This window comes from Phasianus colchicus, chromosome 1 (genome assembly GCF_987193195.1).
Source record: "Phasianus colchicus chromosome 1, bPhaCol1.hap1.1, whole genome shotgun sequence".
Classification (NCBI taxonomy): Eukaryota; Metazoa; Chordata; class Aves; order Galliformes; family Phasianidae; genus Phasianus; species Phasianus colchicus.
Window position 1 is genome coordinate 184,462,395 of NC_143436.1, and position 16,070 is coordinate 184,478,464.

The 16,070-nt window shown below is 39.5% G+C and overlaps 1 long non-coding RNA gene across 1 annotated transcript in view; it reads right to left on the minus strand.

The window, feature by feature from the left end:
- Positions 1-2,774: 2,774 nt before the first annotated feature.
- The window catches only part of LOC149920309 (uncharacterized), a 35,277-nt gene continuing 21,981 nt past the window's right edge, over positions 2,775-16,070 (minus strand). Inside the window, exons 2-3 of the long non-coding RNA XR_016471583.1 lie at positions 15,399-15,538; positions 2,775-3,382 (exon numbers count right to left, since the gene is read on the minus strand). This is a non-coding gene — a long non-coding RNA (uncharacterized LOC149920309). The remainder of the gene's footprint in view (positions 3,383-15,398; positions 15,539-16,070) is intronic.

A 16,070-nucleotide genomic window follows, 5' to 3' on the forward strand; every position in this document is an offset into this window, starting at 1 on the left:
ATACAAATACTTCAAATTGCTAGCAGTGCTACTACTACTACTACTACTACTACAACTACAAAATTTTCTTGGAAGATTCAAAGGCCTTGTCCTACTTGATTAGATCCAAAGTGAAATTAGCCTGCTCTGGCTAATTGTGACTGATGCTGGACGTTTCTGAAGGACCCTGCATTAAGTAACAGGCAGTGTTCATCCTACATAGTTCTACCTCAGGTTTCTAATGACAAAGGATTGACATAACTTCAGTGAGGAAGTGTTTCCATATTTTTTTAGGGTGAATTATTAGGATAACAAAGCAGTCTTGCTACCTACTTAAGTGTTCCTCTAAATTCCTCTAAATTCACAGCTCCTGCAACAGCAGCATTCACATCTAAAACAGACCCAGTGTGAAAAAGTACTGGCTTTTGACATTCATTCCCATTAATATATCTTAAATTTGAATTAGGAGATGCAATAAGTAGAACTCATCATCTCCTAGACATTCTCCTCTTTGTTTATGTGAACATTACGCTAAAAATATAGGAGGGCTTAAATCGTGAAGAGAATAAAATAAAAAAATAAATAAACACAATAAATAAATAATTCTAAGACAATTCCAAAATTAACAGTGCTTTGCACTAGGGTTTCTCCAATTATTTGGTTGAAACCAAATCATGCTGAGCTTATTTGTCAAGGTAGAACACAGATACTACAGCATAATAGTGTACAAGTTTCATGTATTCAGGTTTTTCAGAAATACGTCCTGAGTGAGAGATAAAGGATTTCATGCATAGATTCAGATGTTCAAATCTGCTGTATTTCATCCTATTTTAGAACACTGGAAGTCAAGCCAATGAATCCTAATGGTTTTAGAAGGGGGATGTATGGGGTCATCTGATATTCTGTGCCAACTATGAAGACTTTGCACCTGAGCTCATCTAGACTTTCTTTGCATGCAATATTCAATGGCGTCATTGTGCCTCATTTTAAGATAGCCAAGTATCCTAGCTGGGCCATATACTGGAAGTGGCCATTTCTCTCTTACTGTAAATAAGCCACTGTATCTATTACCAATGTCTACAACGAAGTGTGAGATGTCCCAGTGTACAGAAATTAGCAGTACACTGCAGAGCTGTGAACCATCACAGATGATCATGTGCTTGAAGTGCTTGAATGGGTGAAGCCAGCCGTTGAGAGGGGCGGGATCTCACCTGCCACCAGAAGAATCCAACCCATCCTCCAGGGAAAATGTGAAGGTATGGTTCTTCTTTTCTCTGAGGCAATATTATGTTTTTTTTCCTTCTTCAATAATGTAACTGTGAGTAGGAATAAATGAAAATACCCATTAACTGCATCTACCCAAGACATTACAAAAACTGCAACTTAATGTGCACTTGGTGACTAAATTCATGGTGGTGAACCAGAAGCTTTACAAAAATGAGAAGTTAATTTCCTATACTTTATTACATTGTGGTAATCATCTATTTTCAATATTGTCTCTTTAAAGTCAAGTTTGCAGTATACAGTTTGATCTTGGCAATGCTTCGGCTACAGCAGCTGTATCATATAATTCACTAAGAGCATGTACTCATGGCTGCAGTGTCCCCAAATGAGGTTTAGTCCAATGAACTATTGCATTTTCCTGTCATAGATTTTTCTCAAGCCTGAAATCTGTAGGTGAGCATTCTAATTAATACATTATAGACAACATAATGTGCAACTGTACTCATTCACAGAACAGAATAATTCTTTTTCACGTGAATATTTAATGCTTTTTAAAAGTTCTTTAGAAAATTCCCTGTGTGAATGATATTTCTTATTTCTAAACATTTGTGTTCTCTTAAATTTTAATTTGGTCTATGGAAGATAGAACTCATAAATCAGAAAGTTTGTCTTTGGAAAAATGAGAATGTACTTATTAGAGAGAGATGTTAGGGGAGGCTCAGGACTGACTTTAAATTTCACACTCTTAGGAATTAGGGAATCCCATAGGATACAGTACTCTTCCCCAGCATATATGACCTTGAGTAGTTCTAAATATTGCAATTGTTTTATTTCTTCCATTGTCACAATCAGGGTCCTGTTCCTCTTTCTGTTTTTGTCACCATCCTTACTGTGACATCGCTGAGGTGATCACAAGTGATCACTTCAGAGATCACATCAGAGGTCTTTCAGTGCTTTTTATGTCCAGACAGCTATTGGAAAGGCACCTGATTTTGCTTTAAGTTTTTCAAAATTCTGTGGTTCAACTCCTTGACATTCATTCTTTGCTCCCTTAATCAATGGATCTCCAATTGAAGTAATTGAAAAAGATCAGATTGCATTGTCTGCAAATATCGCTCAGAAGATAAATCATTATCAATGTGAATAGCAATAATTTTGTACATTTATATGTATAAACACTTATATATCACATTGATATTTCATTATGCTTTATAAACAACAAGGAGTATATTCTGGTAGGTTTCTGCAGTTTGTCAAGTAGGGAATAATTTGAAAAAAACTTGTGCTACAGTGGTTTAATACCAATGGGCAGTTCAGAATCACTACATTCTCACCACTCCCCCACCAAAAGAACAGTGTAATCCACTGCAGTAAAGAAAAAAAATGACTCAAATGATTTTTTTTTGATTGATGCCTTCGCAACAAAAGGCATTTCTGTGGGATTGCTCATGGGAGCTGCAATTCTAACAATGCCTATTAAAACACACACAGTGCCTGTCCCATCTGCGGCTTCATTAGTCGTTCCCCATCTTCTCATGGTAAGCTGGGGCTGTGCAGATGGGCCAAAGCAAACCTGCTTCTGAGCAGAGAAAAATAATGAACACAGTAAATTGTTTAAAATGCTGTGCATTGTGAGTGAGTTTTTATGGTGAGCAGAACATAAGCGCATATCAGGTTGTTATCAAACTGTATCACAGTAAAAGATTCAAGAGTACTGCGGATGGCTGTGCTGAACAAAACACATGACCTCCCTTGAGGTGGAAGTTTTATTTTCCGATTGAAAATACTTGTTCCAGAAATGACCTTCTGCTCAAATTCATCAGCATCATTTAACAGTGTGGTGAGCTTCTTCCCTCTGGAGTGGACCTTACACATTGCTTTGTGCTTCAGCTGAGGAAACCATGATTCATGATGCAGCCACATCCCTTCAGCAGAGACTTCTATGACTCTGCAGGAGGCCATAGCATAAAGCCAAGCCCAGCTGCACCGAGAAAGATTTATCAGCATACCAGTGAGAAGAAATAAAGAAATCACTCCTACAGAGCCGATGGTTATTTTAACAGCTGAAGTCCTGTAACCACCTATGTATATTCCATGTGTCTGGGGATTTTGTCTCTTCTATTTTAGATATTCACAATGTAGATAGCTCAGCAGCCTTTTAGGTTCCTCCTCTAGTCTCCTAAAAGACAGAGAAAATTCCGGGGCACAATTTTAGATGTTTAAAATATGCCATCAAAACACACTTTCAAAACAGCTCTTCCTACACTCAGGTAAGTCCCATTCTCTGTTACAAACCTTTAGTTGTGAACATCCATGCAGTGAGTACAGACCTTTGGCACCTTCTGCTGCTTGGACTTGGCACAGACTTCTGTTGCCTGAATGATGCTTCAGAGGTAAGTCTTAGTTTAGGACAGGGGCTGGGAACCGGCCCAAACTGTTTGCAGTTCAGCGTCTTTAGAATATGGGAGCACCTTAGTGGGTGAGCAATGAGGTCTACAAGGAAATAGTGATCTTGACAGGAACTGATGACTGTTGTACATTAAACTATTCTGTGAGATTTTTCATGCAGGGGATTTCACATCTTCAAACAGTGCACTTTAGCAAGGCTCGACACATCTATATTTATTTATGCATGTAATTCACCTAAAACTTAATGTGATGAAGAGTGAGAAGGAGGTAGGGTTTGTGTTGCATCCCCAGCAGCCTATCCCAACAATATCTCATAGTATTATGGCATGTCATAGTCCTCATGAGTTTCCTCAGCAGTTCAATAGGAGTAAACATATGTCTCCAAAGACTGATAATTATTTTTGGCAAATGTTCTTGTTGTCATGCTCACTAGGAATTCAAATACATGAGTTTCCTTTTACACAGAGAACAGTACCCAAGCCAGCAGGCTGCAGTTGGTCTCTGAAAGTATCTCTAGAGCAAATAATCTCTGACTTTATAAAGGAAAAAATTTGAAAATTGGAGTCAGTCTTGGTCAGTGCAAGGCTGACGTGTACATGTGCCTCCAAAAAGATGTTTCTGCTGCATACACCTCTTCTGTTATTCTAGTACTTCGTTTAAATAATATATTGTTAAGTATGCTCATTTAATCTTAGATTTATTGACTTACATATTTGGTTTAGGCAGGAATTCAACTCCAACAGAAATAAACATATTTCAAGTCAGCATTGTCAATGTCTATAAATTTTACAGTATTGGCATAACATAGCATCTGCTACCCAATAGTTTGTCATATCAAGATTTTCCCATGTGCAGCACAGAACTGCAGTTAGATAAAGCCCTCTGCATACCTGCAGATCACAGGATGCGTGCCAGAAGAACACAGATGGTAGTAAGGATCCATCTTATTTAATGGCTGTAGCTAAGACAGCCCAGACTTTCTGGATGTAAATGATGTTTGAATTCATCAGGGTAAACTGTAGCAGAGCTGCTACTCCAGCCTTTAAAGTTTGAGTCAAATTCATCCATTCCAGTGGCAATGGCATTATACAAAGAGTGAATCTGCCTTCCTGTGTACCCTGATAGGATAAACTGAGCATTAGAGTGAGACTGTTACCTTTACATATGCTGTTCCTACCTATAGCTGTTTGTCCAAAGTAAATTCAGTCAGAGCAAAGGTGAAAACCGCACTGAGAAGACAGTCTTCAAATAAAATCTCAGGTCTTTCCCAATTCAGGAGGCTTGGTGGGTAAGATAGAATGAGAGGAACAATTAAAATCTGGGGTTTTTAAAAGGGCTGAGTTATGACAGAGTCTCTGTGGGACCATGGCTAGGCTTTCAGAGTCCAGCAAGGACGATTCTAGCATATCTAATGTCTTGGTTTATGAACTATTGTAAATTCCTTTGGCAGTAAGTATGTGTGGATGACAGGCACAGAAACTGTTGACAGCTCCCTGTTGATTTAGCTGAGTCACAACAACACGACAGCACTTTTTTTTCCTAACACTATCCAAAATAAATATAATTGCTGTCTGGATCAAAGACAGGATTTGATGTAACCTAGGAGCATATCACATTTGCTCCAATTTACAATAATTACGGTCTATTGTTAGACTCCTGAACATTTTTTATGTAAGTTCCACCGAAACCTATAATCTTCTATGTACATCCCCATAAATGTCTTAATTATATATATATTTACATAAAATATCATTCTTCTTTCCAATAAAGCAAGTATTTTGGCAATTTTACTTCCCAACTGTATTTCTATGTCCCTTCATCTACTCTTTTCCTCAGTAACAATAAGCTTGAAAACAATAATTTCCCGCAACAGTGCCATGTCCCTGCCAACATAAACTCATTATACCACGGCCAGAGGCCTGAATTAACAAGTCCAGCAAGGAAATACATGTATTGACTCAGTAACAATTATAATATAACCTGCTTATCCTCATGCAGTACGTTTGTCAAGGTTGTGGCTAATTGCATTAAATGCATCAGCTTTCCAGAAATCTCCATATAAAAAAAAAGAATAATTTAAAAAAAAAAGGCTTGTCTGAGCAAACTCAATTCTGAAAACCAGAACAACCATCCTCATTCTTGTTTCTTTTTGATTACTGTGTAAAAGGAATTAAAGATCACAATCAGGCCCTAGAAAAATAGGGATAAATTACCCTTGGCACTACGAGAGGCTGTAAGCAGCTCTAACACAAATAGCAAGCCTTCAGCAGGCTGCATCCTTCAAAAAGCAAACTTTATAGCCTTGTTCATATTTTACTTCCATTCCCAGGCTGCAGCAGCAGTGATTGCAATGGGTGACCTGTCTGGGCATCAGTCTAAATCAAGTTGAGCAGCCTTGGATAGCCTGGGGTCTCAGTGTTCCTACATTTGTGACCTCTGTTTCCCTGGAAGCGTGTGTGCAACCTGTCAGCCAAGCAGGAACACCAGCTTAATTCAACCTGAAACCTGGCTTTCTCTTACATTGTTTGGATGAAGGTGTTAAGGACAAGCCAGGCACAGAGGCAGAGCCCACATACGCTTTCAAAGTAAGTTCAAAGAGTGTTTCTAGCTGTAGTGTTACTTGGATCCGGTGCAGGAATTTGATGTTTGAAGTCACTGATGTAATGCTCACAGCGCCTTCACTTGACTCCATATGACTCACACAGGGCTGATAAATTGGCCTAAAATCCTCCACATCAGGTACACTGAGGCCTCATCTGTTATACAGGCATGAGAACTCCTTCAGGACAGCAATGTCAGTGCAAATACTTTAGGTGATGCATGCTTATCACACTATATTTCTCCCAGGCATGCAGTGACTGACGGATCAAACCCTGGGAAGCCACAGGCACAAACATTGCTCCCAAAAATCATTCCACAAAATCCACATCGTACTGTTCATATCCATCTGCCCTTGTAGTGGGTGATTTAAACACAAAGCAAAGTGTGGTGCTGTTGGGGCTGCTTCCAACTACTCAGTAATGAAGCAAGCCTGCTATCTGCAGACTGTCACAATGGAAACCAAGACCTCATGTGGATCCGTCTCAATGGAGCAAAGCTCTGAAGACAAAAAGCGAGGAGAATGTCAGTGAATGAAAGCGTGCAAGGAGACGAGCCGCCACGCTGGGGCAGTGCGGCCCTGCTCTTGGCTGGCAGTGACATGCCCAGCCCTACCAATGCCTACAGCACTGCTTCCTCTGTCACACACCCTACATTTGCATTATACATATAAAAGATACACACATAACATATTGACTCAGATATGCATATATATATATATTAGATATGTACATATTCTGCACATAAACATGCCAAACTTCCTTATTTTATTTTCTGTGGTACTTTGAGCATTCAAATGCAATGTTTTCTATAAAACAGATGATCAAGCAAGGCTCTAACTTCACTGAAATCACTCAAAAGCCACAACAGATACTTAAGGAAAACATTTCAGGCTTGTTGATCCTACATTTATTACACATCTCAGTCCCATACAGAGAACAAGGGGCAATGGACACAGTTTGCTGCAAGAAGCTCAGATTAGATGGTAGGAAATGTGTTTTCCCACTAGCTATTCTCATACTGGCACAGACTGCTCACAGAATTCTTAGTTTTGGAGATTTTCAAAAACTGACAGAACAAAGTCTTGAGTCATCTTTGCAGGGTTGGATCTGCATTGACCAGGCCATCTACTGAGCTTCCTTCAAAACTAAAATCCTCTATGATTCTCTGATTCTATTATGAATACCTTTATACATATGAAGACTTGATGATTGAAAGTATTATTTCTACTTTTCCAAGACAACTATTAGTAATATCTGACCAGCTGTATTTGCACATTTGACTTAACCTTCCTTAACCTCTTGTTTGAACTCCAGTAATTGGGGGGATGTAAGAAATCTTCTGAGATCTTCACACTGCATTTTTCCCTTGGTGTGTCTGGGAAATATATCAATTATTGTGCATGACATCCAGACCTATGATTAATCCTTCCCCTCTCATCTGAGCACAGCAATTTTTCAGTATTTATTTTGTTTTCCCAGCCAAGGAAAATAAACAAGGAACAAGCAGCTGAGCAAAAGCCACAAGCAGACAAAGCAACACAGGCAAACAAATGTGACCAATCCCTACTTGGGAAGGCTGGAGAATTCAGAATGTAACCTTTTTATCTAGCAGAATATTATTCCAACTTGATGCAATAGAGTTTAAACATTGCTTAGAAAATTGCCTAACAATTATTCAAAAAGAAATTGTATCAATTCTTCATAGCATCATCAAAATGAAACTCTATAAAGGAAGTAATTCCTCAAATGACATTCAGTATAAATGTATTAAATCCCTGAACAGGGAAACTCTAAATTCATAAGATACACCTGCTGTCATTCATAAGGATAACCCAACCAAGAATTGTGTTGTGCTCAGTCTACTTCAGCTATTTTCATCTCCTTATATTTCTTTTCCTAAACCTCTGTATCGTTTCCTACCTTGCACCATTTTTCCCCCCAATAAGTACTTGTTCATGAAAGTTTGGTGTGGATTTTGGAAGTTGGGTGAAGGCAGTGGACTGAAGAGCTCACTTGTGTGGCAGGAATCATGAGATGGGAGCAGAGAATCTGCTCTGGATTTACAGCAGGAAGTCAAATGAATTGGACTTATTATGTTTTGATTGCTATGGGTCAGCTTCAGTGAGTTACAAATAAGTATAAAATATGCCTTGATTCCTACTTTCCTTTGATTCCTTCTTTCCTTTGTTCCTGGAGCTTCTCTAGATTTATTCAGATTTTGTAACAAAAAGAGAGCACCCTCTGCTCTCTAATTTTCATCCACTGTTTCTCATCAGGGCAAATATTTCTTGGTTCCAGCAGCTGGTCAGTGTCTTCTGACACTGATATTTTTCTCACACAAAAAGGAAGGAGTCAGAGGGTTCTGGTAGATTCTCTTGCATAGAAGCCCTTTTGGGGTACACAACAGGAAAATGTTGAATGTCAGTGGGGAACTGGACCCAGCAGCCCTGACACCCACACCCAGGCCAGGGCTCCAGCTCCACACCTGCTCAATGATTCTTTGCTGCCTTGGTTATAATCATGAAATCTCCTTTTAATATTTGTTGTCCTTGTGACTTACATTCATCAATCTCTGGTCTAGTTTCTTCCTGTGGGGCTGGCATGACTGCTGTCCTTGTAGGGCCACCAGGGCTGAATGACTTCAGTTATTGAGTTTTATTCTGCAGAAAAGTGATTAGGTTACACAGCCTTGTATCTATTTTCTTCCTTCCCTTGCTCTTGAGTCTTAAGAGTCTAAGAAGTAATGCAAGTAAATTGACTGCATGCTTTCTGTGCCTCTTAGAAGCTAAGCTGGAAATGCTAGTTACTTGGGGAAAAAAATAATCATGATTAATTGCTGTATTGCACTTTAACTCTTTTTTTCATAAATAATTTTCATCAAAGCCAATGCTAGAATCTTTACACACTGCAGTCTGGAAAAGAACAGGAACTTCTTATGGTTTTAGTGATAATTCTTGACCAAGTTTGGCCTTTTGGCAAACTGTGAGTTTTCCATTATATTGTAATTCCCTGAAGTTTAGTATATAGCTGCAAAAATGAAGGCTGTGAAATGATATAAGATTGAAGAAGATCTTAATTCAGGAGAATGAAACAAATACATTTCTCTTTTTGTGATTGGGAAATGTTTCTATTTTTACTGCTTATTTGTGTTTTATTTTCAGGAGTACAGCTGGGCAGTAATGTCTGAAAGGTCTGCAGAGGTGCCTTTGAAGCCTACACCAGACTGAACACTGAATGAAGGGCTCACTGCTGTATGTTCTGCACAACACTGGTGCTCAGCAGGAAAGAGCAAGATCACACCCCCAACTATAAGGACAAGGGTTATACTGTCCTTTTAACCCAGAGACAGGGCTGGTTTGTGTGCATTTGGTGCTAGTGTTTTGTGGTGAGCAAAATAAGGAGCCATGGAAGGCTTTCATTGTGGGGGCAGAAAATATCTCTTTCTACTTTTAAACAAAATAGTAAGCTCTATCCCGTACCAAGGTACAACGTGACCACCAGCCTCCACTGTCATTAGTGCCTGTGTCCTTCCGTCCTTCACCCCTCCAGGCCCCATGTGAGTCATGAACTGATTGACCTCTGCTTCCTGAGCACTGTAGCCCACACCCAGCCTGCTCCTCCTGGCAAACCCCAGGCCACCGGGGACAAGATCTTGCCCCATTCAACCAGAAAAAATGGATCCTAATTCCCACCCTAGATCTAGATTTCCAGAGTACGAATACAAAATGTTTTATTGTTCTGCTTGGGATATGAGAGAAAAGATTTTTAGTAGTATTTTTTCAGACTTGGAGCACTTCTCCTAAGGAAGAAAGGCTGAGGCAGTTTGGGTTGTTCATCCTGGAGAAGAGAAGGCTCCAGGGAGACCTCTCTGCAGCCTTCCAATTATTAGCAATTATCTCCAGGGAGATTATAAACATAAGGGAAATCAACTTTTTGCACAGGTTAATATTGATATGACAAGGGGGAATGGTTTTAAACTAAAGGAAGGAAGATCTATATTAGATGTCAGTTTGAAATTTTTCACTGAGAGAGTAGTGAGGCCCTGGCACAGCTGCCCAGAGAGCTGTGGTCCCCATCCCTGGAGGTGCTCAAGGCCAGGCTGGATGGGCCCTGGGCAGCTGAGCTGGTGGGGGGCAACCAGCCCACTGCAGAGGCATGGAAGACGGAGGGCTTGAGGTCCCTTCCATCCCAAACCATTCTATGATTCTATAATTCTACAGTTCTAGGATTCTGTGAAGTAAACTATTTTATTCACTTACTATTAGTGGCTATACAGTGATTTACTGAACTTCTATACAAACTTCCTGGAGTCTGACCTCACAGAGAAAGCATTCAAATGACAAGGGAGGGGTTGGAGTGGGAGTGCTCCTGAAGTATTCAGTGTGGTTTTAGTATGAAAATGGATAATGTAGACTGAAATGGAAAGCTAAAGCATTCTTCTTTCTTCTTTTTTATTTTTTTAATGAGAAGAAAACATTTTTATCTCCTCCAGACCAATACCATCTCCTACTGCTTCTGTACATGAAATGAGAGAAATGTTACTTTCTTATAAGAAAGTTTATAACCACACTGGATCAAATTCTACATCCACTTTTTTTCAAACCTCCTATCTTAGTCTTCTCAGTTCTCACTTTGTTTATAAATTCAGAAAAGTGCACATTCAATAAATATATGTATAACTTATGTATATTCTCTGTATATATACATCTATAAAATATAATTTATTTATGTATATGTGCATCTGAATCCATATTAAAACAGTACACAAAGTACATGCAAATTCATATAAACATGCATACTTCCACTCATGCACATACAAATGCCTGCTTTCAGTTTAATTGAATGTCAATAACACTTACAATATTAGGGCACATCAGTCTGACTAAAAGCATAGGACTTGCCTCAGTGGCTTCAATGCCAAACTAGCAGAATTTTCATGTCTTGGTCAATCTGGACCCAGAAAAGAATGCATTTGCCATTTTTAGTATGAACTAAAGGAACTATGAGTTCAGTCTCCTCTGAGTAAAGGGTTTGAAAAAAATGATCTTTCAGACCTGAAATGTCACCAAGACATTTGGCTTACAGGATTCTGGCACATGTAAGCCTGAGCTACCACTGCTTCACTGTCTTCATCCACAGTCATGGATTGCTCATACAGATATAACTCAGAAGCCTGAATTCCGACAATTTTTCTTTTCTTTTAAATCCGTCACTATAAATCAAAAACCCAGACCCAAACTAGAAGATAATACCTCCGTCAAAAGACTTTTTTTCCTCATAATGTAGATGTTATTAAAAGCGACCAAAACCCACAGGATATAAAATGGTTGTCCAAAAACAACCTGCCATTAACTTTATAAAAACACAGCTTCTGTATTTTGGGTACCAAATAGGTTACATCTTGAGCACATTTTAAAATAACTTAGATATATTGCAATCCAAATACTAGAGGGGAGTATTTTATCCAATCTGAACCACAAACCGTGCAATGTTTTAAAAAGTCTTTCCCATTGAGCTCCCAGTGAAGTCAATGGCATCACTTTGCCATGCCTAAAGAAATTTTGTCAGTGACCACCTAAAGTTATGCGCTTACTGATTGAACTGCCAACAGTTGCTTTTATGGAAATGTCTTCCAATCTGTTTTCAAAAAGTCCATCTACTTGCCTGAAAACACTAGCAGGGTTTCACGTGCACAAAGGATTTGGTATTTCTGTGCCTGTTTCTTGTCAGTGCCGGAGAAACAAGAGCAGTTTGCTTCTCATTCCCCTCCCATCTCTTTGCCCTATGAACTCTTGAGTGAAGGTTTTGCATTTCCCTATGTCTGACTAGAATCTTCACCAGGTCTTTCTTCTGTCTTGATGAATAAAAGGATTATGTTAGTGTAAAATATGTAAGTTCCTGCAAAGCTCACTGGGAACGTGATGATAAGAATCACTGAAATCTACTGAAAATCTGTTTCCATGGGGTCAGCCTCTCACCCATTTGCTATGTACTACATTTCTGGTCAGCTTTGCCTTAAAATAGTGCTTTCTGGCAGGAAAGGTCTTACAACTATATTAAAACATTGTCTCCATCGATGGCCAACAAAAGCAGCTGGGAGTCAGCCTGCTCTTTTAGAAACACACAGACAAAAAAGCCCAAAGTGAAGCTCAGAAGCCCATTCCTCATCCAGCCATGGGATCAGCTCTGTAGGAGCCTTTCCCTTGGCCTGTTTTTACACACCCAGGTGCAGGTGACTCCTCAGCAGGCACAGCCCGCACTCTGCACTCACTCCAGGCAGATGTTTCTTTCTCCTTCTCTTGTGACCTGAAGTTTCCTTACTTCTTTTGAGGCCTTCCTGCCCCAGCCCAGTGAATTAGGGCAGATTGTTCTTTTCCTCTTCCACAGCCTCCTGTGAATTTGAGGACTGTTGTCACTTCAGTCATTTCCTTCAGACTAAATACCAATTATTTGAATTCTTTTCCTTAAAAATCATGTTTTCTAGACTTCTCTAAAATCCTTTGATTTTTTTTTATGTCCCGCACTAGAAGTGACTGTCCAGCTGAGACCCTGCCAACACAAAACAGAGCTGCAGTGCCTTTCCATACAAGCTGACCTTCAGCTTATACTGCTCTTTTTCTCGGGGGCATGTCACAGCTGACTTTCATTTAATCCCTGCTCTAACATAACCCCTGGGATACATTATTTTTGCAGAACTCCTGCATAGCCTGTTGCTTCCCAGCACAAAACAGCAGTTAATACAGATTTTTGCTAATACTTTCACAGAGGCATATTTTACTGAGACTATTTTCACATCATTTCTTTAATTTGTCAACGATGTTTTGCATTTGCTGTTACTCCCAATGTATTTTCAGCCCTAGGAAGGGTCTCTTTCCATTGAAAATTCTGCTTCTTGCAGTGTTTATGTATGAGGACCTTCCTGACTGCAGGAAAAGTTCTTCCTTGCTGTAACACTGCTGACTTCAGCCAAGGCCTGCTGTTCCTCATGCTGTTGGACTCAAAGCTTGCTGTCCATAAATCAGGTTTTGTGAAGACCTTGTGGTCCTCCTGCCCAAGGAACTCCTCTCTCCCCATACAAGGCTAGGGCTGCTGCAGGGGACAGGCCACTAGGAGCTCTTATTCCAGCACACGATGTGGGAAAAATATTTGGTACAAAGTTAAGGCACAGCAACAGCTCACAGGAATGTATGTGATGATTTTGCATGGTTTTGAATGCTAACACTGGTCCTTGAGGTTTTCACAGCTTCTTCCTTGTTTTACTCAGGACTTTTCCCTGCTCTTTTCTCTGTACTGGAGATGCACACTGGTTCCTGGGTAGAAGTCTCAAACTGGTTTATGACTCCCTGATATCACTGGCATGAATTTAATTATATAGAGAGCAGAACCAGTAAAATTAAAGACATTCTCATGGGACTAATTTCACCTGGACAGGAGCAAGAATGTCTGATTCTGCTGAATATCTAAATAGGCACAAATGAAATAGGTTTTACTTCATGCTTCCTGCATGTCTAAACAGAAATTATCTAGGTTGTCACTTGTAATAGCAACATAAAATATAAAACACCAGAAGACCAGATTTCATTTTTTCCAGATTCTGTTAGAATAGATGTCACTGTTTTCTGTTCCACATCGAATGCCTCCTGTTCACTGCATTGCTACAGGGATTCATCATGGATTTTGATTATTTTCAAGTCTGCTCTTTAAGAAGTAGCTTGAGTATACATTTCCAGAAGCATAAACGATGTGGCAAGTTCATAAAATTTATCATCACTCACCAACTGATTCTTTCTCATTTGTTAAACTATCTTGTTCCATCGCCCTTCCTCAGACGAATTTGCTCATTCACAGGTCTATCTCTGAGAGAGCCATTAGTCCATCATGTTCTTTGTTTCTCTGTGCTCTCCATTCAACTTGAAGGGAACTAGCACAAGATACTTGTCTTATTTGCATCAGTACTTTCTTATTGTGTTGCCCTTCTGTGTACCATGAGCTGAGTCTTGAAGTCCTTTAAGTTGCTACATTTCTAGCATGTTTACTTCTTTCCAAATCCAAATAATTTACTTGCAAAATGGACTATGCAAGTACTGTTACAGAAAATGAAAAAGTAATTTAAGCCATTAGATCACTCAAGGAGAGCTAAATATATCTTAACAATATTTTTGCTAAGGAAAAGTCTTTTCAGCAAATGTGGTGCTCATTCACCTATGACCTGACCTAGAGGATTCCTAATTTAGCACTAAACAATGATCTACGTCAGAATCACCTTGTCTTTCTCTGGGCGTCCTGCATTGATTTTCTTTGCTCTTCTGATGGAAATGTTTATAATCATTCTGATGATACAAGCTATTTTTCTCACACACCCTCATACATCCTCTTCTTACATCCCTCTTTCTGGAGAAGAGGAGACTCAGGGGAGACATTATCTCTCTCTACAACTGAAAGGAGATTGTGGCCAGGTAGGTGTCAGCCGTTTTTCCATGTAACTAGCAACGGCACTAGAAAGAATGGCCACAAGTTGCGCCAGAGGAGGTTCAGGTTGGATTTTAGGAAAAGTTTCTTCTCTGAAAGCCCTGGCACAGGCTGCCCAGGGAAGTGGTGGAGTCACCAACCCTGGAGGTGTTCAAGAAATGTCTACATGTTGTGTGAAGGGTCATGGTTTAGTGGAGAAATATTGGTGATGGGTGGACGGTTGGGCTGGATGATCTTAGTTGTCTTTTCCAACCATGATTATTCTATGATTCTACGAGGCTCTCTCTCTCTTTTTTTTTTTTTTTTTTTTTGGGGGGGGGGGGGGGGTAGAGGGATGGGGAGAAACACACCAAAAATAATATCCTAAGGCAATTGTTCCTGTAACAGCAAGTAAGCATGTAGAGCAATAAATGCATCACTACCTGTTTGAAACGTTACATAAAGATTTTCAGACGCAATTTTAAGGGGCTGATTTACTTGTAGGAAACATTTTCTCCCCACATTTGCCTCCTCAGTGTGATGGTTCATCTCAGAAATATCCAGAGAGTTCATCTCTTGGGAATCATTTTCACCCCTGTGGGGTTAGAAATAACGTCTATATGGTTGGATATGCTACTGTTAATGTAAAAACAGATCCTACGGAGCATAGAAGTGCATTATAGCTAGTACCAAACCTGTGACTGATGAGAAAAATTTCCTATACAGTCCTTACCTTACCTGCCTCTTGTTGGATATTTGATGCATCCATCCGCTTTAAGATACCAACTTGTTTGTCTGGGGTGTCTTCCTGGCAGTCACACTACTTCCTTTGTAGTCTTTGGAAACAAAAGTAGCTTTCCAAAGGCAAGATTCTCAACCTAGGATGTATTTCACATCAGAGAATATTTCAGTGCAGATCAACCATAATTAACTTCTAAAGCTAAATTAGATTTGGCTTGTATTGTTGGGAAAAAGGCTGAAGGATGTGTGTGTATTCCTTTCTGTCTGATGAGTTTTGTCCTTTCTCATAAGAGGGAGTATGCTCTCTTTGATTCAGAAACAGCATCTTATCACTTCTCACTGCCCTACAATGGGTGAACAGAACCATGACAATGAGAGTTGTTCAGAATTGCTACTGAAATGTTAATTTGTGATATAATGTACCTTCTAGACCTGAGCAGCAAAAGTGTCTTTTCGGAGGATGCATGGAATGAAAATACAGTGTTTATTTTAGCTGCTGTTTCTGACTCACTTAAAAGGTCATTGCCACATAACCAAAATAACCCAAATAAGTTATGTGAGTTCTTTTTTAATAAATTTTTCCTAGATAAATAATTTGTATCAAACTCCAAGGTGGGGCACTTTAAAGTGGCAAATTTGGATACCTTTCTGATTAGAAACTTCAGGTAT